The sequence below is a fragment of the Taudactylus pleione genome, unplaced genomic scaffold, assembly GCF_031769625.1.
Source record: "Taudactylus pleione unplaced genomic scaffold, aTauple2 ptg000021l, whole genome shotgun sequence".
Lineage (NCBI taxonomy): Eukaryota > Metazoa > Chordata > Amphibia > Anura > Myobatrachidae > Taudactylus > Taudactylus pleione.
In genome coordinates, this window is record NW_028284423.1 from 11,578,952 (window position 1) to 11,606,144 (window position 27,193).

Here is a 27,193-nt window from a genome sequence, read left to right on the forward strand (position 1 = left end):
AGCGTGTGCCTGTGTCATAAGTAAAGGGCCGGCTGGCTCGTCTGTTATAGGGTGGTGTAATCTCCAAAGTGCACTCCACACAAAATAAAAAAATATTTTCTGTGTTTGTGAATTGTGTGCACTGTGGCTGCACGTGCATCAACAAAGGAGCAGCGCCAAGCGTGCGCCTGTGTCCCATAAGTCTGTTAAAGGGTGGTGTAACCCCCAAAATGCACTCCACAAAAAATAAACAATTCTTTTTTTTCTGTGTTTGTGTACGAAATGTATGCGCAGTAGCCGCACGTGCATCAACACAGCAGCAGCGCCAAGCGTGCGCCTGTGTCATACGTCAAGGGCCGGTTTGGACATCTGGTCCGGACTGAAGGAAGTGTCAACAATGTCAATTTCTGACATGTCTACTGTCACTGCATATGATACTGTCACCACTGACAGAATGGTGGAGGAATTATTTTCTGTGTTTGTGAATTGTGTGTACTGTGGCTGCACATGCATCAACAAAGGAGCAGTGCCAAGCGTGCGCCTGTGTCATAAGTAAAGGGCCGGATGGCTTGTCCGTTAAAGGGTGCTGTAACCCCCAAAGTGCACTCCAAAAAAAATTAAAAATTCTACTTTTTTTTCTGTCTTTGTGAATTGTGTGGGCTGTAGCCGCACCTGCATCCTCAAAGCAGCAGCGACAAGCGTGCATCTGGCTGTTAAAGGGTGGTGTAACCCCCAAAGTGCGCTCAAAACCAAAATAAAATAATCTTTTTTTCTGTGTTTGTGTGTGAAATGTATGCGCAGTAGCCGCACCTGCATCCTCAAAGCAGCAGCAACAAGCGCGCGCCTGTCTGTTACAGGGTGGTGTAACCCTCAAAGTGCGCTCCACTAAAATTAAAAAATTCTTATTTATTTTTCTGTTTGTGAATTGTGTGGGCTGTAGCCGCACGTGCATCCTCAAAGCAGCAGCGACAAGCCTGCGTCTGTTAAAGGGTGGTGTACCCCCAAAGTGCACTCCAACAAAAACAAAACATTTTCTTCTGTGTTTGTGAATTGTGTGCACTGTACGTGCATCAACAAAGGAGCAGCGCCAAGCGTGTGCCTGTGTCCCATAAGTCTGTTAAGGGGTGGTGTAACCCCAAAGTGCACTCCACAAAAAATAAACAATTCTTTTTTTTCTGTGTTTGTGTGCAAAATGTATGCGCAGTAGGCGCACGTGCATCAACACATCAGCAGCGCCAAGCGTGCGCCTGTGTCATAAGTCAAGGGCCGGTTTGGACATCTGGTCCGGACTGAAGGACGTGCCAACAATTTCTGACAAGTCTACTGTCACTGCATATGATACTGTCACCATTGACAGAATGGTGGAGGATTACATCGGTGACAGCATCCAAGTAGGCATGTCAGACAGTCCGTACCTGTACTGGCAGGAAAAAGAGGCAATTTGGAGGCCCCTGTACAAACTGGCTCTATTTTACCTGAGTTGCCCCCCCTCCAGTGTGTACTCCGAAAGAGTGTTTAGTGCAGCCGGGAACCTTGTCAGTGAAAGGCGTAGGAGGTTGCTTCCACAAAATGTGGAGAAGATGATGTTCATAAAAATGAATTATCAACTCTTCCAGGGAGACCAGCCTCTAGAACGTACAGAGGGACCTGTGGTGGTGGATTCCAGCGGGGACAAATTAATACTCTGTGAGGATGAAGATGTACACAACACTGAAGAGGGTGATGAATCAGTTGATGAGGAGGATGAGGACGACATCTTGCCTCCGTAGAGCCAGTTTGTGCAGGGACAGATTAATTGCCAGCTTGTTTTGTGGGGGCCCAAACGAACCAATCATTTCAGCCACAGTCGTGTGGCAGACCCTGGCGCTGAAATGATTGGTTTGTTAAAGTGTGCATGTCCTGTTTATACAACATAAGGGTGGGTGGGAGGGCCCAAGGACAATTCCATCTTGCACCTCTTTTTTTTCTTTGCATTATGTACAGTTTGGGGCCTAGTTTTTCAAACTGCCATCCTGTCTGCCACTGCAGTGTCACTCCTAGATGGGCCACGTGTTTGTGCCGCCCACTCGTGTCGCTTAGCATAGTCATCCAGCTACCTTGGTGCAACCTTTTGGACATAAAAACACTATTGTGAGGTGTGAGGTGTTCAGAATAGACTGGAAATGAGTGGAAATTAAGGTTATTGAGGTTAATAATAGCATAGGAGCAGAAAAACCCACAAATTATGATTAGCTGTTTTTATGCTTTTTTTCAAAAAAATACAGATCCAAAACACAAAACCCAGAACCCAAAACACGTAAGGGTGGTTTTGGCAAAACCAATCCAGACTCAAAACACGAAGAAAGATCTAGATCCAAAACCAAAACACAAAACACGAAAAGTGGCCGGTGCACACCCCTAACAAAAACACACGTGTACACATCACATACAAAGAAAGAGCAGTTAGTATATGGGAACCCACATTCTGGCACAGTGATGTTAATGTAATGCCCCCACACTCACTGACACACTATACCTGGTGGCTTAAAAAGTTAGTTATACTGAAGTGGTGGCGGATTTGAAAAAGGATTTCACAACTACCTTCTCGAATTATACACTGTCCTCAAGTTCCATTCTTTGAGGTCCTCTATAAGCGGCTTGGTTGAGCAAGGCATGATATCTCTATGTCTCTATTGTAGAAGTTCCTCTGACTTCACTTAAATAGCAGTCACTGTAAGGCTCATTGTGCTCTATCCTTAGCTATGAAGCGTCTGTCCTGTTAGAAAGCATATAGTGGGACTGCGTCTCTCTTCTCTATAATATAAGACTAGAGACTTTTTCCTTGTTACTTCCTGAGCTGTCAGTACTACTTTTACTGACGGGGAGTACGTATGACGTGTTGGGTTCAATTATCTGGAGCAAATATCAGTTACATGAGCTCACCTCTCCTGTGACATTTGGGAAGGTGGCAGCGCTGAGATATCTCCTCAATCACACAGGCAGACTCTGACACTGGATGGACCTTTAACTCCACCCCTCTGGATGAGGGACACCTCAGCTTTGCTTCCGGCAGAGCTTCTAAGGCAGACCCTGGAGATGTAGACCTCATTTCTCTCTCTGGCTGACTCTCAATGCTGATGGGACTCAGGGTACCGCCTACCACCATGCCGCATGGTGACATGAGCTCCTCACACAACGCCATACTGGCCTACGTCACCAATGCGGAGCTCAGGTACCCTCCCTGAGCATGCTACTGCAGCGCCCCTGTTTCCATATGCTCCATGCGATAATATGCCGCTCCAGACTTGCTGCACTCTTGCTCCGTCCAACTAAACTCACTAAAAAACTGTTTAACAGCTTCGCTCCCTCTCCTTTTATAATGGTCGACTTGCACTGGCACCAGCATGTGGCTGATCTTCAATACAGTTGAGTATTGTCCAGGCTGGCAAACCCGCCTTTTTCAGCAACATTAAAGTGACAGCAGGGTTATTAACATTACATTACAGTTTAAACATTTTATGTACTACATACCATTTCATTTTTACATTAACATTTATACATAATATAATATATTTACTTAGTGTATCACATTTATTATGATACCTTGCCCTGGTGGGGTATAACATCAATAGTCCACTTGTATTGCTGGTGATAAAAGTTTGGAGGTCTGGTTAAGGTTTTCATAAATCTACTGTGTATCCCAATAGGTCAGAGGAATTTGGGGTGTAGATACACCTAACCCTTTTAGCTGTGTCCCCCACAGCTTTATCAAAGGTGTGGGGGACACAACGAAACACATTAGGTGTATCTACATCCCAAATTCCTCTGACCTATTGGGATACACAGTGGACTACTAGCATCACAGTACCATTCAGGATTTTCTAGCTATGCCTACCGACCACAGGGGTCCCCCCTATTATCTGTGCGTGAACTCCTTCTGCTAATTTCAAAGGACCCCATGCATTCAAGTTGGTAACTATGATTTTGCTAGATACTTTTAACTCTTAAAGGAACAGTCTACTCAATATTTGGAGGTTGTCATAGGAACAGGACCATATATCAAATGCGCTATCCCATTAAGAATAACCATTGATCAGTAAGGCTGCATAGCCTGTGGCTGCATTAGTCTGTGTTAGATGAAAAGTGTAATTACAATTTGATAACTATGACGGAGTTACGCCCGAGTTAAACTGGAGGAAAACTGAGGGAAAACATCCTCAAACCAGAACACTTTTTGAACGACAACAAGGAACATACTTATGTGAGTTACCAAATTCACCATCAGCTGCTGTATGCATAGCCAGGAAACTCCTTACTGCACTCGCTGCTTGGACATTGCAAGTACTCCCCTATCTGCATGCTGCTTTTGTTGATGGATCTATGTTCAAAACAACTCTGACTGGATCGGCTCTGTACATTGTAATTTTTGCCTTCATACTACTGAACATCCTGTTTGCACTGTGTTGCCTTTTTCCATTGCATCGCATCTGTCCACTTTAAACATCCTTTGTTTTAATAACTAATTCCTGCACCCACTATTCACATACCTTTCTTTATATTTCACTTTTGGAGCTGCGCTGGTACATTATCAGAACTGTTCTTGTACCTGTATTTTTGAACATTTAACAACTTTAATCCACACTGTCTCCACATCACACAGCCTCCACTCCAGTTTTCATCTCACTTATTACTTCAAACGCCCCCTTATTCAGTGCTCACATAATCCTCTACTTTATCCATCCCTATCCTCCCCCTCTTGTCTCCTCCACTTGCTGTTCCCCCTTTTTTCTCTCATCAGTCTCCCATCCAACCCTCTGCTTCTTTCCCCCACCTTTCCTGTTCCTCCACTCTCAGCCACCTCCCTCCCTTCATGGCGCGGCTACCCCACCACTAAGCCCCATTCCATCCTGGTTCTGCCTGTCACCTTTAGGACTGCCAAGAGAAATTCTGGGCCCAGATACAGCAACGTCCTGTGGGACCACAGCATGTTGGGCATGGCTGCACCCATTTGTGGGTGAGTCTAGCATGTGAGATGCACCCACTCACAGGAGCATGGCATAGCACCCAGCAGCTGGGACTAAAGTATTCACTATTGTGTTAGGATGGCGGGACAGTCCCATAATAGCTGCATTTTTAGCAGGATGTACTGTACTGTATGTAGATTCTAAAATGGAACACACGAAAATTAAAGCGCTACATCTCTCAAGTAACTAACACATAAACAAAATCTATTTTCTGTCATAGGGATAGATGTATGATGAATTTAAGTTTGACATAACATCAGGTCATCTTATACACACACATTCCGCAGCACATATCCTAACCCACTGCTCCATGCTCCTTCTTCACTATCTACCCCATCCGTGTCGCCCCTGTCTGTCTGCCCCTCCCCTTTAGAATGTAAGCTCTCACGAGCAGGGCCCTCATTCCTCACGTGCGTCTCCTCGCCCTACTTATAGTATCTTTTACTCCTAACTCCCCAATTGGCACCTTACATTTGGTTGCTGAGGTCCTGCTCTTTGTGTAATGCAGCTAAGCTATGTGTATAAACCATGTCCTTGTCCTGCATTGTATTTCTTGTGTGCTCATTTATGTACTGTGTAAGGCGCTGCGGAACCTTTGTGGCGCCTTATAAATAAAGGATAATAATAACAATAATAATAATAATTGATACACTGAGGAATGGGGTGCATTAATTGTTTTTATATTTTTAATTTCTCTTAATGCCATGCAATTGCATTTTAATTATTGAATTCATATATTAAACTTGTATGTTAAAAATCAATTCCATCTGGTGTACATGAATATTCATTCTTTCCTACAAAAGCGCTGTTTGTAATATATTAAGTACTCGCACAGCACAACAGTTTTTTCTGTGACTTGCTTCATTCCAAGCCTCAGTTTCAGATGCTGTATTGCTGTTTCATAACCCTGGCCAGCTCCTATATAGCAGCTTGGTGCAATATTTTTTTCTATGACTTTGCTTCACTAAATATCATCATTGCTCGGCTCCCTTTTGTCACAGGTGAAATCCGTCCAGTGGTTCAAGAGATTGTCCCAAACAAACAGGCAGACGCCTAAACCGGGGACTTTTTTATATATAGAGAGAGATGCAGTAGTAGCACACATAAAACACTGCAGACATATTAAGCACAGCATGAATTAAAGGACTATAAGGCAATGTAATGGAGCGTACACACGGTCAGATTTGTCAGACTTGTCAGATTTGTCAGATGAACGATTGAACGATTAAACGATCTGAACGATTTGAACGATTTGACCAAAGTTTTGAACGATTTGAACGATTGAACGATTTTTGACTGCATTAAAATGAATGGAATCGTCCAAGTCTGACTGCAAACCCATCAGATGTCAGATATCGTTATCTGACAAACGGGAACGCGCATCGTTGATCGTCCATCGTTCAGGCATGTCAGATATGAACGATTTTCCATCAGATATGAACGACTGAACGATTTTTAAATCGTTATCGTCCATATCTGAAGAAAAAATCTGATCGTGTGTATGCACCATAACTTTGTTAAATCATTTTAGAAATTAATTTTTGCTTTAAATTGTTATTTGATCAGATTATGTCAGTCACTTCCTAGTGGATTTGATTTGGATAGTCTCCTATTGTGGTCACACAAGCAACCTGGTGCCTATCTTGGGTCCTTGGTGGTATCCTTACACCAAGCATTAACAATAAGGTACTGTCTAAAGCAAGAAGAAACTTGCACTTTCATGAACCTGCTCATAAACTATACTACTCTGAAAGACAGTCAGATACCTTCAATAAAATCTAGTAGCACTTTCAGATGCTAAATATTTCATCCACATTGAGTTATACAGTAGAAGCTTCCATATGCTCTATTTCTTGTATAATTGGTGGAGGTGAAGTAATGCTGACCTTACTATTTTAACACACTTATTTAGTTTCTGACAGTGCTGATTCATAAGGAGTTCCTGAGTAACAGGAAACACAGTCGCTTATTTTATGTTTATATCAGTTTTCGCCCGGAAAGATTCAGCAGGCTGTAATTAATGGCAAATATGCTCCATGTATAAAGTTTGTTCTGCAAAGGATACGTAAATATAAAAGAAATGTAATTCATTATCTATCTACCTTTCTGCGAGTTTCCTCTCTGGTCCAGTTCATTTATTTCGGTCAGAACCTGTATCTGTGTTACTGTAAATATAAGTATTCAGCTATTTCTGGGTGCACGCTGGAGCCCACCCAATGCTGTCATTGCATTGTCGCTAGACAACAGCTACGATCACATAGCATTAACCAGGAACCAACTGTATGGCTCCAGCCAAAGTGATAATAGCGACAGCTTGTCACAGCGATCACACTAAAAAGCTTCTCTCGCTCATCTAAGAGCCATTTTGGCAATTACAGAAACAGGCGCTGGCTGCAGGGACACTCTGTGTAATAAAGAAACACGTATTATAGAAAAAAAATTCAATCGTTATAAATGTTAAGAGAAACTTGATAGGGTGAGGGAAGCAGACAGCTGACTGTCATTCTAATTTCTGGCTAGTGAAAAGTATATTTCTTCTTCAGGATCCATGGGGCTCCACATAGAGATATTGTAATATACGTGGTACTTGGAGGACTGGACACCAAGAGCAAAGCGTTTTCTGTCCCAGGATGATCCGGTCCTTCCCCCTATACCCCGCCCACAGCCTGAAGGCAACTCAGTTTTCGTTGGTGTCCGGCAGGAGCTGGATCACCGTTATACAGTGGGGCTGCTTTTAAGCAGCTCAAGCTTTGTTTTATGATTTACTTTTTCATTTTATTTTACTAGAACATAGCAAGCAGTGCTAGACAGTCCTCTGGACGTCTGCACTGCTGCTCCATCACCCCTCCGTGTTGCCGCGACTCCAGTAATAAACTAGGTACTCTCTGTGGGGCTCCAGGGGGTCCTAGCTAGCGTGGCTCCTCGGACCTCAGACTGCAGCCGTGACTCAAGGGGACAGGTAGGCGAGTTTCTGCTTGCAGGAACTCGCGTCTATGCGCAGTCTTACCTCCGGTCTCAGGAGACAGACCGCAGGCGCTGATATAGACATCGGTTCATCCGGGACTCCACTAGACCACCAGGGCATAACTTTATACTGGCGCAGGGAATAGCTGAGGCCAGGGACCCAGTGGTTAATGTCAGCATAGGGGAGACGACCCTCTCCCTGCAGCCCCTCCTCCAGCTCAGGGCGCCATTCCACTGCAGTCTTGCCGCCCCTGTGCTGCTCCTCCCTCACCCTCCGCCCCCTCAGAGTCTCACTGCGACCATTTTCTGCAAACAGCCACAAGTCTCCGGGAACACTGGGGCCAGTCTCCCTGTATACCTCTCCTAGGAGCCAGGTTATACAGCGCTATTTCCTACCAGCCACTGCAGTCTGCGTAGTTGAATTTAGTGCCGACTGCAGTTATATTATATACTCTGCATTGTATGTGACTTGTGCTAGCGCTGCTGTCTGTTTATTTTTCTCTCAACTGTCAGCTTATATCTTTCCCTTTATTTCACTATAACCCTGGAATACTGATGTATAGGGGGTTCACTGTACTTCACATCTACTTGTATTTGGGAGTGCTGTCACATACTGTATATCTGTGTTGCGCACTACACTGTGCTATATTGTGCATATATCTGTGTTGCTCATTGCACTATGCCATATTGTATGCTATACTATCCTTGCAACTATGTCTAGCAAAGGCAAGAGTAACAAGCAGGCTACTGCTCCTACTCTGGTTTCTTGTAAATCCTGTTTAGCAGGTTTAGCTCCAGAGGATCACATTCAAGATGGTCTATGTGCATCTTGTTATACAGCACCTAGCCAATCAGCCCCTGCGGCCTCTCCTCGGGAACCCCCCTGGGCTTCCTTTTCATAGGAGTTGGCAAAAATTGCGGACCACATAGTGGTCCTTGTGGTAGCTCACCCTATGGGATGGCCACAACAGGTACTCCCTGCAAATCCAATGCCTCCTTTATCTCCTCCATGGGTAGACGTACTTTCTACCTGGTGGTTACCTCTACAGCCTTTCAGCAAATGTTGCAAAAGGAGAGACCCTTACCTAGTAAAACTACTAAGCTATCTTCCCAGACCACTCAGCTATCAGATTCTGAGTTATCGTCTGGGGACAGAAGACACAGACCCCTCTCAGGGGAGGAGCCTCCATATAAATTGAATACACCTGCAGTAGTGAGAGCTGTAACATAAATTCTTCAAATAAAAGATACAGAACCCACTCCTAAGGCAAAAGAGCCACTCTTTAAACGACAGGAGGTAGTTTTGCCGGAGTTTCCTCACTCTGATCAGCTTTCTGATCTAATGAGTGAAGCATGGAATACGCCAAATAAAAAGTTTCAGCTGCCTAAACGCTTGATTTCTTTTTATCCTATTCCAGCTACTGATTGCGCTAAATGGGAAGTTCCCACAGCCGTAGATTACCACGTGACACGCCTGGTTAGGAACTCTACCTTACCTATCCATACAGCAACCTCCTTGAAGGAGACCACGAGTAGAAGGATTGAAGCTTGCCTGAAGTCTATATACTCTCTTACAGAAGCTATTACTCGTCCTGCCATGGCTACAGCCTGGGTGGCAAAAGCCATTGAGAGCTGGGCTGAGGCCCTAGAAGACACATTTCCCTCTGATGCTTCTCGGGAACAGCTGTCCTACATCTCGCACATTAGGGATGCAGCCTCCTATTTAGGAGAAGCGGCTTTGGATACTGGTCTCCCAGCTTCAACAAAACTAATTACGGTGTGTTTTGGTCATTGTATCAATCTGTGTTCTGTTCAATAAACAGATATATAGATAGATAAATAGATAGATAGGTAGATAGATAGATAGATAGATAGATAGATAGATAGATAGATAGATAGATAGATAGATAGATAAACTAGGATCACAAAGGCAAATTAACATGTCCTTACAAATATTACAGTATTAAATGTGCACAGAGCATGGAAACAAGAAAGCATACCAGTTGTGTGTCACCCAAAAAATTTCTCATTAAAATGAGGGGCCTGGTAAAACAAACAAACAACTGATTATAGTAGCTCTAGCTGATGAAAGCCAGTTAGTTGGGCACTGCAAAGCTTGAGAAAAAATATATGGAGGGTGACTGCACCATGTCCCTGATACTCTTCATTGATAAAACAGGGCGTCTTACCTTACTTTATCTGAGCATATTCTCATAAAGAACTAGATATATGCTAATATTATAACATAACATCTAGCACTGGACAATGCATGTACAGGCCATACAGAGCATCTCTCTAACAGCAGTGTTCCAAAGTTGTGTGATTGTGTCATCCAGTGTTTCCATAATCTGTGCTCACCCCCTGCCCCCTAATAACTCAGCATGTTTTCTGATTTTCTTTAATCATGCAAATGTGACTTAGGGGAAGATTTATCACCTCTTCTAAAGAGGACAAGTGGAGACTTAGGCCCTCATTCAGAGCCGCTCGTAAGCGGCAGTACGCTCGTTCCGAGCGATATTTGCACATCTGCGCATGCGTACGGTTTTTAGTACGCATGCGCGAACCAGTCAGTGCGGCCGAAAATCGTTTGTTCGCTATATAGCGAGTGCCTGCTAATTTGAGTAACAGAATGAGGCGTATGTGGGTGGTAACAGGGGAAGGTGCTTGAAAAGGGGGAGTGGAGATCAGAACGCAGGCGTGCTTAAAGGTCAAAGCGGGCGTTTTATGGGTGTGCATAATTAATACAGCAGCGTGATTCACCACGTCACTGGGTTATTTTATAGTCAGAACTGCTCGCAATATTGTGGTTGAAAAAACCAACCACAAGAATAGCGAGCAGTTCATACGCTGTTCGATGTACTCGATTAATCTAATAAATAGCGGACATGACGTATGATGCGAGCGGCCAGGGGGCGTTTTTATCAAATAAACGAGCGTATGTTTTGCTCGCTCGTTCAGACATGGAGGCGGCAACAGACCGCAAAGAGCGAACGGTTCATTTGAATAGCCACCCCCTTTTTATGAACGAGCGAGCGCTAATTGCGAGCGGCTCTGAATGAGGGCCTTTGTTCATCGCAACCAATCAGATCCTAGGTATCATTTTATAGCATGTAGCCTACTAGATAAATGATAGCTAGAAGCTGATTGGTTGTTATGGGCAATACCTCAACTTGTCCTTTTAGAAAGATTTGATAAATCTTCCTTTTATGGGGCCCATACATCTACGGCCCTGCTTCCCCATTCTGACGACGTTTTTGAATTAAGGAAATTCAACATGTTGGCCAATCTCAATTCCCTGATTCCTACCGGAAAATGGTTGGAATGGGCTAGTCGGGATTTTTAAGATGTTGCATTTCCCCAATTCTACAACAGCTCATCGATCATCGCTGTCCGCCGATCAGCATTTCTAATCGCCATTCAGCAATTGGATTGGCGTCGGCAGAACATGGAATCAGCCAGCATTAGTTTACTTGGCTGGGTCTGTTGGCTACCTGTTTCCACAGGCAGAAATATTGAAAACATGAGCTGTTGGGGTGGCACGAGGACTGGATTGGGAAACACTGGAGGAGTCCCACAAACATGATTAGGAGAACGTTGAGCCTTCAGCTAATGTCATATATATTATTTTCCCAGATACAATTTCAAGACATTATTATTATTTGCAGATAGGTAACAAATGATATTACACATTGACCAGGTAAGAGAAAGCAGTGAAAACAAGACAAAAACAAGCCCACCACACCCCACAAAATTGCAATTATCGTTGTCTTATTGTAATCCTAGACACGAGGTAACTTTTGTCTACCTGGGGAATTGTTTATTCATGAATATGACAACCAGAACATATTTCTGTGACTATCAGATAAATCTTAATCATAGCTGAATGACATCAGTCTGACCTCTACTTGTCCTGGGCCATTTTGAAATCACCAGTCATTGGCAGGTAACAGACATCAGCATTTGCAATCTACAATAATGAAAACATGTCAAGGCTCAATCTGCATGTCTTCGTAAAACATGCCCTAACAACATGTGCTAACATGATTGCTTTCAGTGTTATTGGATTATATAATCTCCTAATGACAGATCCTGTTTTTTTCATTTACTAGTTTACTAGAAATTATAGCTGTATAACTTTTTTAGTGCTGCAGGGACAGCTTTGCAGAAAAAGAATATAATGTTAGTCCATATAGTGTGAGCTGATATGAGATGTTTTATTGTCTTAGTAGAACATTAGTGAAAGGAATGGGAAGAGCAGAGGTGTTAGGCCTGAACTCTGTGCAGTGTGATCATTTTAAAATTCCCCTTCTATATGCTATAAATTTTATGCACCAGAGGTGTACAACAAATAGACCACCTATGCTGTAAGAAAGATGTATTGAGATAAAATATTATTTATGCTGTATCTTTTTACGAATAATGTGTTAACCCTATGGCAGTACACTGGGGATGTAACTTTTACAATACATATTGTGTTTGCATTGTTGATTATTTGCTCTACTTTGCAACACTAAAGACACATTGACATATAGTAGTACCATCCATGTACTATGGTTTATGGTGGAAAAATGTTGTAAACTGTTTTACTTTTCTGGATTATTATTACTGAAAAATAAAAAATTCTCTCAAGTAAGGAGCATCTCCAATTTGCAACTTTAGAGTAAAACATCAAATAGATAATAATAATAATAATAATAATAATAATAAAATAGTATTTATTAATTATTATTATTATTATTATTATTATTAGGCACAATGGCCATGCAGTGGTGTAACAAGAACCCTTTATGAACATGTGCTAACTGATTGGAATAGTTGGGAAAAAAACTAAGTGATTTTTCAATGTTTAACCGCTGATTTACTAGACAATTCCACACTAAGGGGTATATTTTCTAAAGGTTGATTTTAATCGATTTTGATTGATTTAAAATTGCTGAAAATCATTAAAAATTGATCAACATCAATGTTGTGTTTCTGAGACTAAATCACAGATTTCAATGAAAGAATGCATTTATGTTTTATATACACTTTATACACACAGGGCCTGATTCAGAGCCGGACGCTATTTGCGCTCGCTCGTTCAGAAAAATGGGCCGGCTATTTAAATTGAGCGCTCACTCTTTGCGGTCTGTTGACGCCTCTATGTCTGAGCGAGCGAACGAAATATGCGCTCGCTATTTTGTAAAGACGCCCCTTGGCCGCTCGCATCCTACGTCATCTCCGCTATTTATTAGATTAATCGAGTACATCGAAAGGCATCTGAACTGCTTGCAGTGCTTGTGGTTGGATTTTCCTACCGCAATCATGCGAACAGTTCAGGCTAAGAAACAACCAAGTGACGTAGTAGATGACGCTGCTTTGTTAATTATGCACACCCTTAAAACGCCCGTTTTGACCGTTTGGCACGCCTGCGTTCGGATCTCCACTCCCCGTTTTCAAGCACCTTCCCCTGTTACCACCCACAAACGCCTCATCCTGTCACTCAAATTAGCAGGCACTCGCAATTTTGCGAACACACGTTTTCCGACCGCACTGACTGGTTGTCGCATGCGCATTATGACCCATACGCATGCACAGATGTGCGAACATCGCTCGGGGCGAACGAGCGGCCGCTTACGAGCGGCTCTGAATCAGGCCCACAGTCTGCAGGTAATTTTATACAATATTTTCAATAATTTTGTGGCTTAAACAAAGTTTGTACACATACATGAAATTAATTTATGTTTCATATACACTTTATACACAGAGCCTGAAGGTAATTGTATTCAATATTTTTAATAATTTTGTGCCTTAAACAAAGTTTGTGTACATTGAACCATCAAAAAGTAAAGGTTTCACTATCTCAGTCATGCTAAAAACAAAATCTGTATTTTGGAATATTTGGATATGGGAGTCTCTACCTGTACTTACATTTCAGTAAATTAAATTGAAGAGTAAAGAATAAGGAGAGGGGTAAAAAGAAATAGAAGTGAATATATTTGTGAAAATTAATTACAAACCTGATGAATCTTGGGATGGCACCAAAGAGGTCTAAAAATTCCGCAGCCCCTACAGCAATTTTTTTACACCTACTACAACATCTCCAAACAAGCAGAAAGATAAACTATCCATTTCACCACAACAACTACTCCAGGAAAAACGAATGTCTCGTACTGACCAATTATAAAATAAAATCACAGTGCTGGTAATCTCCAATAATAATTTGATGATGGCCTACAAATCTGCACAGGCTAAAATGGCTATACTTCATGATATGATAGCAAATCTATAAGAAAATCTGGGGCATCCCCGAATCTGTACAAATATCTGAATTTAATGAATTTGTCATGGTCATCTTTCAGAAGCAGTACCTGACATGCCCAATGCACAGCTACTAACTGATCAGATTCATCGCATATCAAAATTAAAAAAAGCCCCTGAAGGAGCACCACGTGATACAATTATGAAGATCCGTTATTATCATATCAAGGAACAGATTTTGAGACTATCCAGATATATGACAATATTGGGTAAACTGCAGATATTTGGAGACCTATCTGTGGCAACATTAACAAAGAGAAGATCATTTGCTAGGATCACAAATGTATTACGCCAGGCAAACATCCCATATAGATGGGGTTTTCTGGTCAGATTAATAGTTACTTATGAAGGAACTAACAGGGACTCAGTTACTAGGTCCCGACGCAGAGCCAAGCCAGCAGCTTTACTTACCTCCGGTCTTCGGTTCGGGGCCCTGGGCAACCGCAGATCATCTTCACGGCAAAACTCTCCAGCCACAAGCCGCAGGTCTCTCTCTCTCCACACTGACAGGCATCCCTCGTGAAGTCTGATGTCATCCTCCATAGTTGCCGGTGGTGTCCTCAGTTCATGGGCGTGGCCATCTTGTTGTAGCCAGAGTCCATCAGTATTTCCTGGTTCTCTAGTCAGCTGAGAGTCAGCAACCAATCAGCAACAGGCACTGCCAATTTAAACCCTTCCTGGATGCTCATTCAGTGCCTGTACAACGTCTCTTCAAGTCCTAGTATTTGGCTCCTGTTACCTTCCAGTATTGCATCTGCTAAGCATCTTTATCCTTTGCCCTTTCGACCAAAGATGCTACTCTGGGTCAAAACCCACAGCACCAAAGACGCTACTTTGGGTCACCTAGGAACGCACATCTGTGTGTTCTATCTATATCGCCAGGACATATCACAGTGTTCTACACCAGGAGTTTGACTCACCTTTGTGTACTCAAGTTCTAGACTTCCTTCAAGTCTGCTATTCCACACAGGCTATCTGGATATACCTCTACACCTTGTGACCTAGGATTCCCGTCTCGTCTTACTTGGCGTACCCTGGTGACTCGGACTCAGGAATTCTCCTATCGTCTAGTGAGGATAATTCAGTGTCATATGACTCGTGTCCTGCTTGTCGTGGAAGTATATACATCAGTACTAGTCGTACTACTCCAGCTAAGTTGTTCTTCATCCTGGACTTATACTTTTGCTCCTACTTAGCCAGTTCCAGTCAGTTCCTTGTTTTTTCAAATAAAACCTTCTATCCTTCACCATTGCTGTGGAAATTATTTCTCCTATGAGGGAAAAACTATTTAAAGCCTCCTCAGTTTCTACTACCACGGTCCCAGCCCTCAGAGTCTGATTAATCTCAGGAGGCCAATTTCCCTGTAGTCCTGACAATGACCTCAGAAAAAGAAGGACTGAGAGCTCTGAAATTCTGGAAGGACAGGAATGGACACAAGTCGTCTTGAAATAGCCTTATGTGAACTGGATAAATATCCATCTAAGATATTAAGCGAGAAGAGATACTGTAAGGGCAAAACTGATATAGGGTCCTTAAAATGGCCTAGAAAATTTTATTAATATAGCACTAGGTTTATGAATAGAAACCACATAATAAATATAAATCATATATATCAACAAAGGCAATAGAAAGTATAAAAGATCATATAAGTAAGAACTTATACACAAATTAAAAAGGATTTTTTTTTATGTACACTGCATAATGGAAAGATGTTGCTTTAGGGGGAAAAGCTTGTATAGAAGTTAATTAGAAGGGTCTAGATGTGTCACATTTAAAGTTTTAAACCTAATAATTATATAAAATGTATGATATTAATTATATGGTTTTTCACTTAAAACTTATCAGAGAAAAATATATATAAGGTAAACAAATTAGATAGAATGAGGTTTTCTCTTAATCTCTACCACAATATCTTGTAATTATAAAAAAAATAATCCCTTTTTACTTTAACTTATGTACACTGTGTAATAACAGAATGTTGGTTTAGGGGGAAAAAGAGGTGAGCAAGTATAAAAGTTAATTAGAAGCATCTAGTTATGTTATATTTAAATCTAATAACTATATAAATGTATGATATTAATTATATGATGTTTCTCTTAAAACGTATGAGCGAAAAATATATATAAGGTAAACACAATTAGGTAAATGAGGTTTTCTGTTAACCTCTATCACATTGGTATTATTAAGACATATGTCCTTAAGAATTGCGTGTTTTAGTTAATATGGTTAAGGAAATATCTTGTAATTATCTAAACAAATCCCCTTTTCTTTCTCTTTCTCCTTCTCTTTCTCTATGCTTCATGAATATGGTTATGATAAAATTAGGTTATGTATATTACAGGTGATGGGGAAAATAGCCCACTATCCCTACATAAATTAATGGACAGCCTCAAGATTTAGGGGACACTTTGGCTCTTGTGGTAGATCTATTTTTCTAAATACTCTTTTAATCTTTTTTCTATATTCTCTTCTTTCTTTTATGTGTACTTCCAGGTTTAAGAATCAATGGGATTTTAAAAAATAGGAAAAGCAGGTTTCACAAGTTATTTAAAATAAGTAAGAAAGTAAGTAAGATGGAAGCAATATTTCTATTCTTTCTATGGTGAAATTGTTAACAATTAACGCAAAAGGATTAAATTCCCTGCAAAAATGTAAATGGGCATTGAACTATTTTAAAACTAAAAAAAATCGATATAGTCGCTATTCAAGAGATACAATTTCCTAAAGTAGCTGCTCCACCCTTTTCTGATATTAATTATCCAAAATCATATTTTTCTAGTGCATATCAGAAGAGAGCTGGGGTAAATTTACTAAGAATCGAGTCTGGTTGAGTTTTTTTCAAATTCAACTCGATTAGTATCGCCGAAACTCGGGTGATTTGAGGCTCCTGAAACTCACAAATTTACTAAGAAGTGAGTTTAGCTGAGAGTGAGATGGCCGATGGTGAAGCAGATCGAGATTTCTCCCCCGAGTAGCAAGTTTTGAAGGAGATTACTCACCCCTGATTCTCTCTGCCTAACTCTCCCGAACAAGCAGCCTGCACATATCTGTGAGATATGTGAAGGCTACTTGTGTTATACCTGTTAAAAAAGGGTTAAATATTTTAAAAAACTTACGTAGGGACCCCCTCTAAAGCCTAACCAGCCCCGGACTGCACAGCCAGTCCTGGTTCCTAAAATTACGGGGAACAAAATGTATAGGGTTCCCCGTAATTTAGGAACCAGCACCTGGCTGCAGGGCCTGCCCTGGTTTTAAATATAGGGGGGGAAATGCATAGGGGTCCCCCTATATTTAAAACCAGCACTGGAAACAAACCGACCGGGGTGTAATGCCACAGCCAGGAGACCCTATCACCAGGTCTCCAGGGCCAAAACATTAACACCCCAAGATGGTCAGCCTAAGCTACATATTGAATGATCTGTACCAAGATAATCTCTTAATGTCTCTTAATCAGATACCTTTCTGAGAATGTTCATATCATCTTCTCAAGACGACTGGCTTCAGTTACTCCCATGGGCAGAATTTGCACATAATCATCACTACCACGAATCTTCTAACTCTACTCCATTTTTTACAGTTTTTGGTCTGCATCCAAGAGTTCCGTTATTCACACCACTCCCTGCCAATGTAGTTCCTGCTTCTGAACAAAATATTCAACAAATCTCAGATATTTGGCATTGTGTGAGAGAAGCTTTACTCAAAACTTCTAAAGGGTACAAACTCCAAGCAGACAAAACATGCGAAAATATTCCCAGAATGAAAATTGGAGATAGAGTCTGGCTATCCACCCGCAACATTCGATTGAGAGTACCTTCCATGAAATTTGCACCTCGATTTATTGGCCCTTTTCCAATCATCCATACCTTCATACCTCAGAATACCCAAATTGTTCCATATTTCACTGCTTAAACCTCTGGTCCTGAATCGATTTTGCTCTCCTAAATCCACATCTTCTGCAGTTCAAACGGAACAAGGTGAGAAATATGAAGTCAAAGAGATTGTGTAATCGCATTTTCGAAAAAAAGAACTTTTATTACGTAGTGTATTGGAAGGATTATGGTCCTGAAGAGAGATCTTGGATCAGAGCTTCAGATGTTCATGCTTCTAATCTCATCAGTAAATTTCATCACAAGTATCCGGCTAAGCCCCATCCTAAGTGTTCGGTGACCACTCATAAAGGAGGGGGTGCTGTCACGAATCGTGGTCTTAGCCGCCCATACAGGGTTAAACATTCATTCGTTGATGTGTCTAAAATCTCCAACAGACTATCCCAGTGATTACTGCTCTCCTGGTCAGCCAATTTCCTAGGCCTATTTCCAGGCCTAGGAAAGACTCATTGCCTGAACAACTGTTTTCCTTAGTGAGGATCGTTCCATACTCAGTGTCTCTTGTGCTTCCAGAGCTTTCTCCTGTGGGTACTCTTCTTGCTGAAACTCAACCATTACCCACTTGTACCATCGCTGCTTGCCTCACAGCGCTGCAGCTTCCATACCGCATAAAGATAACCATTGGGACTATTTACCATTACCACTGTATACCATCTCAGTTCTGCGGCTTCCACACTGCACACAGACCGTTTGCTGTTGTTTGCATTCCATCTACCGATTTGTATCATCTCTCAGCGCTGCGGCTTCCACGTCGCACACAGACTGATCATCATTGTCTGCATTCCATCTACCTCTGTGTGCCATCTATCAGTGCTGCAGCTCCCACGCTGCACACACACCACTTCAAACTTTAGCTCCAGTTCTGACAGTGTACCTGCGGTGCATACCATCTGTTGTTGCCACACATCTTATCACCTGTGTGGATTCCACTCTGCACTGTGCAGGCATCATCTGGACTATTTTGCAAGTATCACTACACTCTGTGGCTATAGTGGGTTACTACATAATCTAGGTTGACTATTTTGGTTATCCTGTACTGTGTGCTCTTTTCTTGGGCTGACAGTCAGCGTTGTAGTTCCAGGTCTGGAGGGCATGATCGAGTCACAGTCTTTTAGCATTGAGGTGTTCAGTACTGTGTGTGCCTGAAGTGTCTCTCTATCCTGAGTTCCCCTTCCGGATTATGGTCCAGGTCTTACGTCAGAGCTGTACCAGGGATATAGCTTCATCATTTCTTCCCTGGTTACATAAGACTCCGATTCTTGGCTTGGTTCCCAGGTCCAGACTGTCAGTACTATACTGTTTTGAGTTCAGGTTCTTCTTATCACTGGAGTAGTTCTCTGGCCTGATTGGTCCTCGGACCAATAGGTGAGAGGCTGCCCGGTGGCTTGGGTTCCTGTTCCAATTCTAGTATTCTTCCATTGCTCTGGTCCATTATTCGTAGTGTCTCTAGCCTGCCAGTACTTGTATTTCCTATGAGTCGTGGGAAGTCTCCCCATTTCCTGCACTCCTCAGTTATACCCTGGGCCCCGTGCCAGATCTACAGAATACAAAAACCGTGACACATACATAATGCTGAAGCTGTATTAACACATTATCGTAAAACGATATTTAAAGATAATCGTTTGAAAAAAACGTTCACTTTCTGAGTCAAACAATGAACGATTATCGTTCATGCGCGTTCACGTTTGTAGTTTGTAGTTTGTAGTTCAGTCAGACTTGTCAATGAAAATCGTTGAGTTAAGTTAATATGCAAAAATCGTTTGTAGTTCATAAAAATCGTTCATTACACTATAACAAAATCTGACAGATAATCTGAAAGATAATCTGACAGAAAATTGTTCATAAAATCGTTGGTAACAAAATCGTTGGTAACAAAAGTGTGTATGCAGCTTTATAGATATGTTCTTAGTCATATATTTATTGCCACTAAGGCAGCTATAGCTCAATATTGGAGACAGGAAAACCTTCCTCCAATTTCTTTGATTATTAATAAAATAAATTATAGCTTCTCAATGGAGACCAATAGCTGTTTTAAGAATTCAAGAGTAGTGGCGAAGAAATGGGAAAAATGTAAGGTCTTCGTTGATCATATGATAGATCCCATCTGTGGAGTTAAAAGTAAGCAATATCAGGCTATAAAGAAATGTGAACCATATATACTCGTTGACATTAAATTACTCTAGCTTGTAAATTATTTTTTAACCTGGAAAATTTCCTATATTACTCTATGTTCTTTTTCTTTTCTTTCCTCTATCCTTTAAAAATAAAAAATGGAGGAATAAGTTGTAAGATATATTGTTGTAAGAGATAATACTGTATATGCTTTCTCCTTTCAATAAAAATGATATAAAAAAAAATATATAAGCATGGTTTACACTTTTTGTGAATTTTCATTAAACAGGCTTCAAGCAGGGGTGGAACTACTGGCGGTGCAATGGTTCCACTGGTGACTAAGGCCACGTATCCATTAGGCGATTTTAATGAGCGATTGAACGATTATGACATCGCTATCGTTCAATCGCTCATTAATCGTACACTATAATGTAGGAAATGACCAGCGATGCGCGCTCCCGCTGATTGTTTCCAATATCAACCATCGCCTGAACATGCCGGTCAATCTGCCGATAACGACAGATTGACCATGTTCAGGGATGAGGGAGGGTACCTACACTGAATGACATATCGTTCAGTGTAGGCACTTGAGGGGATCACGAACCATTATACGATTACGTTGCCGTAATTGTACTGTCTTTCCATAGTCGGGTAGTGTATTCGCACCTTAAGGGGCTCGCTACTGCTGGCTTCCCTTACCAGCTGTCCTCCTCTACCCAACCCAGCCTCTTCCACCACTCACTGCATTGGTGATTGTGACAACCTGACCTCATCTGCTGACCCAATGTGACAACTTGAAGGAGGAGGAGCCGTAAAAGGAGAAATTGCTTTGCTGTGAAGCAGTTCCTCCATCACGGACATCTTGGAGCCTCCACAGGCAACCTGAGTCCGGCCAACCCCAGCCAACTGCTTCAAAATAAAATAAAGTGAAAGAGGATAAACAAATGGGACAGAACTGTGGAGTAGCCAGGTAAGTGAAAGGGATGGGGAGGGGGGTCACAACTTCAATAAATATATTATATAAGGGGCCACAAGTTAAATATATAAGGGGAGGGGGGTCACAACTTCAATAAATATATTATATAAGGGGCCACAAGTTAAATATATAAGGGATGGGACAAGGGGCACAACTTAATTATATAATGGGGACAGGTGACACAACTTAAATATATAAGGGGGTGATCAGGGGGCACAACTTAAAGATGTAAAGGAACATGTGGCATAAGTTAATTAAAGCACCAAATCAATTAAACATAAAAGGGGACAGGTGGCACACTTTCAACACCCTCTAACTCTCCTTGTCACCCACTGCCACCCCAGTCAGCCTCTGCCACCCTCTGCCTCCCCAGTCAGCCTCTGCCACCCTCTGCCTCCCCAGTCACCCTCTGACACCCACTGCCTCTCCCTGTCACACACTGCCTCCCCCTGTCACCACTATCACTCACTGTCACCCACTGCCTCTCCATGGCACCCACCTTGATCTCCCTGCTATAATGTGTATGAATTGTGTGGTACTGCAAAGTGTTTTTGAGCTTCTATTGTACTAACAGTGAAGCCACACTCTCCAGTCATATTCCTGCATATCTGCCCCTGGTCTTGCATTGAAATGGAGGCACACATGCTACCTATTAAGAGTTGGTTGCATTTTGTGTTTGCGGCCAACTTTGCATACGTAGCAAAATGCATTTTTTACCCTCGTTTCATTTTGAGTTTGCACATGCCATCTAAGTTAGATGCAATTGTGTCCGACTCTGAATGAGGTCCTAAGTGGGATATAAATAAACTCTATTTTTTTAAGTTAACAGTCACTATTCCACATATTACACTGAACACATGAATGGAATGTTCACGAGAGATTAGCATCGATACCCACTCAGCTTTTTGTATACAGACAGTGAGAAGTTGAGTGAGCAATATGGCACTTAGACCCACTTGGACCATGGTGGATCTAGTGACAGAGTATGGAAGTAAACATTGACTTTTATTTAATCTCAAAACAACATTTTTAGCTTTAAGTGGAGTTATCCTTAAAATAGAATTAAAGGTATGCAAAGCTTTATACAGTGTATTGGCATTATAAGATCACAAAAAGGATGCCCCCAACTAAAAAAAAGGTAAACTGAATTATTTCAGTTTATTTGAACTCTATAGAACATTATAGTTCCAGCAAGTTATACAACTATCATCAAAACTGAACAAAAAAAAAAAAAAAATCAGCTTTAAAATTGTGTCTATGGGCCTGATTCAGACCCACTCGCGAGCGGCTGTCCGCTCGCAAGTGGGTCGATGTTCTGGACTGAGCATGCGCACGACGGAGGGAGCTCCATCGTGCGCATGCGCCAGACGCGACGAGTGAAGGAAAGTCCTTCGCTCGTTGTGTCTGATCAAAGGGGGCGTGCTGTCGATGTTGATTGACAGCACGCCCCCTTTGGTAGGCGTGCCGGGGGCGTGCCTCCCTGACGGGGGCGTTCCCACGGGAACGCCTCCCGTCAGAAGCCGGCTCACTGACATCACTAGTGATGTCAGTGGGAGTGATTTTGGCTCTGATAGAGCCAAAATCACTCCGGAGCTTGCGGTTGAAAACCTCAACCGCAGGCTCCGGCTCGCAGTTTCGATGGTCGCGATGGTCACGACCATCGCGGCCATCAAATGCACGCTTGTATAGCCTGTGGGTGGTGACCCACAGCTATACGAGCGTCAAGGAGGACGCTCCATTTTCATGGAGGCCGGCCCTCATTCAGAGCGTGCGCCCTGCTCAGAGCGTACGGCTCTGAATGAGGGCCAATATTCATAGCCGTGGTGTAAGTCAAAATGAATATTGTGGAAACATGCAGATACATTCATCTCCTGTACCCTGTCCAAGGTAGAAACACAAGTTCACTATACAAGATTAGAAACACACCAGTAAGTTATCTGCACTGTTAGTTTACATGTACTATGCAATATTGTTATAAACAAGATTCATCAAAGAATCACTGTAGACTAAAAATGAGCTTCAATATGCTGCATAATAAATGCTATTAAGCATACTTAGAGGCATTTCTCCTCTGAAGTGCTGAATTATGATGTTGGTAACAGAGAATTGTTACCTCTAAAATGGGCCTTAGAGGAATGGAGACATTTACTGAAAGGGGCCAAGTATATGATCAAAGTGTTCACCAACCACAAGAACCTTCAGTATACTGAGATTGCCAAGATATTAAAGACAAACGATCTTCATTTCTCTAGGTTTAATTTCAGCCTAACCTACAGACCAGGGTCCAAAAATCTTACAGCAGAACCCTTTTGCAGAAGTTTTTAACAACAATATCCTGAGCTTACTGCTCACATTCCAATTATTTCTTCTACTAAGACCATGGTGGCCCATACCATGAACCTATCTTCTCAATTGCAAGCAACCCAAACCTTAGCTCCTGCAGAGATAGCTTTGAATCTGCTCTCATGCCCAAGAAACTTAAGGGCCCCATACATCAGGCGGCTATTTCACCAATTCCCGGAAATGGTGATCGTCTGCCATCAATGCTTATCTATCCGTCAGGGAATCTGTGAAATTCTTCATGTTGAAAATCTCAGATTTGCTGATCACAATCATATTATAATCATGATCAGCAAATCAGGGAAATCCAATATGTTGGATTTCACCGATGCCGTGACCCTGGTGTCTGGGGATCATGGAATTGGCCCAATCCATCGCTGATGTATGGGAGCTTTAAAATAAGCTGTCCTAGCAGAGGCACATGAAAATACTGCACAACTGCAGGTCACCTTGGTATATCTAAAGCCATCAGCATCCTATCCCGCTCAACTTGGTGCCAATCTCTATAAAATGTTGCCAGAGATTTTGTTTTAATTTACTTGTCAGTTCTATGTCCACCAGTATCCAGCGCCTGTCACATCTACTCTTACACCATATGGACCAACTTCAGTGTTCTGTCAATCTAGGGCTCGATTCAGACCCGCTCGCTAGATGCGTTCGCACGCACCCAGCGAATGCAAATCCGGCCAACCCACAGCAAGGCAGGCGATCGCACGGCAAGGCATTAGCACGCCCACTATGCCTTAGCATGCAATCGCATCGTGTAAGCAGACGCCCACCAACCTGTCTTAAGACGCCCACTTGCGCATGTCATCTCCAGGAAGTGTATGTAACCATCAGTAACATCGAGTGCCATCGGATGCATACACAGCACTTGTGGTTGACCATACCCTATCGCAAGCACTGCGAGTGCTTCAGTGTAAAATTCAACAAACGTAAAGTAGTGCTGCTTCACTCGTGTTGGTTGCTGTGTAAAACTGTTATTAGCGGTTTGTAATATTTTTGTTATAGAAATTAGATTGATTTAAGATGAGTATACAGTATGATTGTTACAAGTCGCGGTCACAACTTGTCTCACACTAGCAGTTTACCTCCTGACGCTGTTGTTCCGGTTTCCTCAGTTGCTAGGCGATCTACACGCCACAGGAGGTCTTGTGTTATCCACAGCACAGCGTGATTGGTTCCTTCTCCTATTTGTGCATGCTGGCCTCTTGCCGTCTCACTGCCTATAGTGTTCCTTTTGGCTCTCTCGGCTCTGCTGCATGGTCAGCAATCTGGGCCTGATTCAGGCTCGCACCATCGGCTCTCAAGCCACACCTTTAGCTCTTTTGCCATGCCTTTGACTTTTTGCTTCCTGTTCCTCACATCTCCACTGGATCCCATTGGTTATTCGTGCAAACCGCTACTACCCCGAGTATTAAGACCTCACTAGCCTGGGTTCTAGGGGGTTTGCACGGAGCAGCCCTTGGGACTCATAACAATGATTTTCTACTATAATTGGGTCATTTTGGTAGGAATAGTTAGCTCCATTCAGACCCGCTCACTAAGAAGCGTTCACTCGTAGCTGGCGATGTATCGCATTGTTCGCATGCGTATGCATTGCAGTGCGCAAACTAGTCCGAGCGATCGGGAAGCATATGTTCACCCAGCATAGACAGCCCAGCAGAGTGAGTGACAGGAGAAATCGTTTGTGGGTGGTAACAGGGGCTGGCCATTAGAAACAGGGGAGTGGAGGTGCGAACGCAGGCGTGCCTGAGCGTCTTAACGCTGTTTCATAGGCGTGCATAATTAACAGGCGGCATCATAGTATACGTCACCTGGTTGAATTTTACACTGAAGTGCTCACAGTGCTTGCAGTAGGGTATAATCAAACTGAAGCACTGCGAATGCATCCGATGGTACCCGATGTACCGATGGTTACAAACACTTCCTGGAGATGACATGCGCAACTGGGCATCTTTAGACATAGGCTGGTGGGTGTCTGCATACACAAAGCGTTTGCATGCCAAGACCTAGTGGGCGTGCTTATGCCTTGCCGTGCGATCGCCTGCCTTGCGTCACTTTGCCGAATTCGCATACGCTGGGAGCGAGCGTACGCATCTAGCGAGCAGGTCTGAATCGAACCCAGTGTTCTATGTTTGCATAGTGTCCTACAAACAGAGGGACTGATTCAGCAGTGAACACAAGTTCACTGCTGATCGCAGATTCCCAATTATTGGCAATCTGCACATGCGCAGAACCCATTCTGCGAGTGTGCAGAATGGGTCCTGCATAGTCATCCATTCTGCACAAGCCCTTGAATGTCTCTGCCTGATTGACAGGCACAGGTATTTAAGGAGGAGGGGTGCAGGGAGGGGTTGGCCGCAGTTCCCAGAAACAGGGACGTGTACGCCTCATTTTCCAGGAGTGGCTAGCTCACTAGATCTATGATGATCAACACAGTGTCCTGGGCTCACAAGCCATCCAGCCTGATTAAGCTGAGGCTTACTCAGCAGGCTGGAGGCCCAGCGCCATCCACCACCGCGACCATCGATGGTCGCGATGGTGATGAAGCCTGCGACCTCCATCACAGTGCTGGGAACGCAAATACAGCAGGGGTGTCATACATCTCCTGTTGCATTTGCATTATTGCAACGGTCACAATTGCAAAGCTTACTCAGCAGGCTGGCGGCACAAAGCGCCGTCCACCATCGCGACCATCGACCACCGATGGTCGCGACGGTGATCCCAGCCTGCGACCTCCATTGCAGTGCTGGGATCGCAAATGCAGCAGGGGGTGTCATACATCTCCTGTTGCATTTGCATTATTGCAAGGGTCACAATTGCAAAGCTGCCTGCGTGCAGCTTTACAATTGCGATCCTTGCTTAATCAGGCCAAGAAAGTACAGGCTCACATATCTAATGGAAGAACCTAAGGAAATGCTATTCCAGTGTCTGCAAGTATAAGCTTGCAGTGACTTTTAGTTAGCTGTCAGTGATTTTCTTGTAAGCAGTTGGAGCCAGTAATTGAAATCACTTCTGTGTTCCAGGTCAAAAACCATAAGCAATTTTAGAACTGCAATGCTATCATATTCTATCAGTATTACAAACTAAATAGTGCGTTCATATGCCTTTGAGAATGTTATAAGTGCACCCTTTTTATTTAATGATGTTTTTATCAGTGTGTTCACCTCCATTTACTAAAACTGATTTCTTTGGAACAGCAAATAATTTGTTCATATAATTAAGAATTTTCCAAACCTGACAGAGGTTTATGGAATGCTCTTATAGGTAAAACAGGTTTGTATATGCTCTGTGTGGCAATGCTATCATGACTGTCAGACTAGTGACTTGAAGTGCACTTTTGTTTATGTAACTTACATTAGTCTTTAGGTGTGTCCTTATCTCACCTGGCATCTCAGTGAGGGGTGTGTACACTAATAGCCTACTTGCCTTAAAGGCAAACAGAATGGAATTGGAAATGAATTCTAAATTTGCCTTGGGCAGCTAATAATGCTATTAACACCAGACTAATTAATGTGTTGCTGCAACATTTATTTATGGATGGTAATAAACATATCCAACATGTGAAATAAAGAGCATATCATTGATTCTGAATATTTCTTTTCTATAACTATTGTTACAGTTTAATT

At 42.6% G+C, this 27,193-nt stretch overlaps 1 protein-coding gene across 1 annotated transcript in view; it reads right to left on the minus strand.

The window, feature by feature from the left end:
• SH3RF1 (SH3 domain containing ring finger 1) overlaps positions 1 to 26,961 on the minus strand; it is a 301,996-nt gene extending 275,035 nt beyond the window's left edge. Inside the window, exon 1 of the mRNA XM_088448446.1 lies at positions 26,922 to 26,961. The gene's annotated coding sequence lies outside the window, so the exon portion shown is untranslated. The remainder of the gene's footprint in view (positions 1 to 26,921) is intronic.
• Positions 26,962 to 27,193: the final 232 nt, after the last annotated feature.